The sequence below is a fragment of the Chaetura pelagica genome, unplaced genomic scaffold, assembly GCF_000747805.2.
Source record: "Chaetura pelagica isolate M959 unplaced genomic scaffold, ChaPel_1.0 scaffold112, whole genome shotgun sequence".
Classification (NCBI taxonomy): domain Eukaryota; kingdom Metazoa; phylum Chordata; class Aves; order Apodiformes; family Apodidae; genus Chaetura; species Chaetura pelagica.
The window spans coordinates 78,152-81,496 of record NW_009952798.1 but is presented as its reverse complement, the minus strand read 5'-3'; positions in this window follow the sequence as shown (position 1 = coordinate 81,496).

Sequence of the window (3,345 nt, the reverse complement as noted above, 5' to 3'; positions counted from 1 at the left end):
AGGGAAATTCACTGGAAATCGCTCTCTGTATCTTTCTGGAAGGGTATGAAGTACAGTGATGTGTGTACCTGTGTTTGGTTTAGAGGTTGGAAAAGTCTGAAACTAGCAATAAGAGGGTCAGTAATAAGTGAAGCTTTTTAATCAAGTCTCACTTAAAACATCATCAGTTTCAATATAAAGATAAGGTATACAGTCTACTATTACAATTGAGTTATAAACCAGAAGTTAAAAAAAGGGAAAAAATTAGAGAATGTACATGCATCAGTCTGTCAGTTCAGCACACTTTCCTGTGTGTGGCCTGTACTTCTCTTTGTGGACTCCATTCCTGCAAAGCTGCTTTGAGATCTCAGTCTTGATGTGGGTCAAAAGGGGAAGATTGTTAACATTCTTCCTGCTCCTGTCCATCGTCATCAGCTAGCTCTTAGTAGATATCAGTCTTTTAGACTCACAAGGAAGCGTACAGCAGAATTTTAGGCTGCTTGTAATAGCTATTCCAAATATTTCCCTCAATCTATCTCTCATCTGTACAATAACTCAGCTCCCTTTTTTTAATGTTTTGGGTTTTTTTAATGAACTGTGATTGATTTAGTAACTGGAATGCCAACGTTGCTGACATACTAATACTTTCATATTTTATTAACATTCATGTCCCCATCAGGATGTCTATGATACAGCTAATGAATTGGGTTGTTTTTTTTTATGAATTGTGATTGATTTAGTAACTGGAATGCCAACGTTGCTGACATACTAATACTTTCATATTTTATTAACATTCATGTCCCCATCAAGATGTCTATGATACAGCTAATGAAACTTTTCTCCAAGAGATTCATAAATCGAGGCAGTGATATCTGTAATTGCCCATTAATAGTTGTCTTCTTGTCCTTGGTTGGCAGCTTTGATCTTGTTGGTTCTCTGTGTTGCTCTTTCTTCTCACTTTAAATAATTGTGCTGGTATTTATTTTGGTACTACTCTAATTGCCCTGTGACAACTTTTGGTTTTGCAGGATAGAAACAACCACTTTTTTTTTTTTTTTTTTTTTTTTTTTTCTCTGCTTTGCTAAATTAAAACTGCTTTCGAAGTGAAGTGCCCTTTGTTCTGCTAATGAATTGTACTGGATCGTTAGAAGTAGTTTAGAATTGCATGTTACAGTGATACAAGTTGGAAACAATGTGTCTCTGAAGAGATTAAAGGACTTTTCATTTTTTCTTGCATTTGTTAGAATCAGCACAATTGTAATGAAATGCATGTCTCTTCTGCAGTCCCTTTCCCTTATCTTTAATGTGTCCATCTTCCAAAAGAACTTGTTAAAGAACACGATGTTGTCAAACGATATTTCCTTAATCAAAATATAACAAAAGAAAATACAGTATTCAGTAGTGATTCAGTAGTTGAAAAGCAAACATACAATTATCACTAACTTCACACTGACCTCAAATGTATTCCCTGTTGGGGGGTTGAGGAGAATACGCTTAATGTAGTTATTGCAAAGGTTAGGTATAGGGGAGAAAAAAAGGCCTAAAATCAGAACCTATTTTATGTATCTACTGTAGATACTCTTAAGAGAAATATTTGTAAAAAGATACTCAAATAACAGCAAATTCCATAAAGATTCTGTGTTACAGTTAATATTTCTTTTATGCCCCACTTTTTCTGCAGTTAATAATGAGTGTATTTTAATGTCAGAGTCTAAAGTACAATAATTTTATTTAGTAAGCTGCATGGTATGTCTAACTGGACTGAAACATTTAAGTACCCAAAAGTAATACCGGCTCAGATTGCTCCATGGAAGGAGGAGCAGTTGTAATTTCATCATATGCTTATTTTTGTGCCAGTTGTACACAGTGCAGATGATTTTTGCAGCTTAACATGGCAAGCATGTTAAGCTTTTTGCATGAAGAACACTAATATCTGAAAAAACCTTCAATACTGTTGTGTAAAACACTTGAATGTTTTGTGGTTTATTATGTAAAACCACTTGGTTCTTGTGATACTTGTTGTTGATGCAAGTACAGCAAATCCAGCTGTACTAGTCACTCAATGTCCCTGTTAGGATTATTTGTCTCTTAAAATTATATCCTGTATTCTTCAGTAGAACTTGAAACTTTTAAGAACCTTGGAAAGCTCTGATATAAGTTGTGTATTAAGTGTAACATATAAACATCTTTGACCTTCCTGGAAATGTGTCCACACATTATACTGAGCTTCATGTAGCAAATTCTGCTAAAATAACAGTAGTGGAACAGCTAAGAAGTAGTAATTTTACTGCAGCTGTCTAGTTGGGGGTGTCCCTGCGCATGTAGATGATTTTTAAGAATTAGATTATTTTCAAGAACTAGATGATTTTTAAGGTCCCTTCCAATCCTAGTCATTCTATGTTTCTATGAAAAAAACATGCTTTAAAAGCAATTGTTACATTCATATGTCTGTTCATAAAAAGTCTCCAAGACAAAGGATGTTCTTGAATTTATGTTATTAGGAGTCTTTTGGTGAAATTCAAGAATTATGTCCCAGTGGAATAAGCTATGCTTACCTTTCCAAACACACTGAAACTTCTTAAAAAAAAAAAAAAAAGGTGAAAACTGTTTCCTTTCTCTACTGAAATCTGGACTTTTTTTTTTTTCCTCCTTAGTGTTAGAGGAAACTCCTGAATACTGCTGTGAGTCAGCTCTATGTTATCTGGGATTGTTGTATGCCCTGAGGTCTTGTTGTGAGTGCCAAACAAAAGAAGACCATCCATAGCATTAATATTGGATTTTCCCAAAATCCTAAAATCTTTCCTAAATATTTGCCTTGAAAAAGTATTTTTTGCTCTTTGAAATTTACAGTAATGATGTCAAGCACTCTCCTGAAATGTATTTCTTCTTGTCTATTTTTACCTATGGCACTCAAAAATATCTCTCTGCAATTTTTCTTTATGTAGCATTGTGTTCTGTGTAACCAGCCAACCCAAACTGAAATGAGGATAAAGAACATAAGATAGAGACATATGCACCGCACCTCTCAGTGCAGTTAGTTTATGGGGCCAGGTGAGCAAAACTGGAGGCTGAATTTTATTTACTGGTCACTGACTGAGTGCCTCTAGACTGCAGTTTCTCCAAAAAGCTAATATGTAGGTGTCTTACACTGCCATGATAGTAAAACAGCAAGAAGATTCTTTCTTAAAATTGTCAATTTAGCTGCCTCCCCTGCCCAGCAGCTTGACAGCACTCCATTTGTGATGTCTGTACCTACCACATGGCTGATTATTCTCTGGGTCAGAAAGCTTGTTGAATGCTGTTGTAAAGCTTTTGTCCATCTGAATTAGTGATCCCTTCAAAGCACTGGCTGGAGTTTTGTGGTAT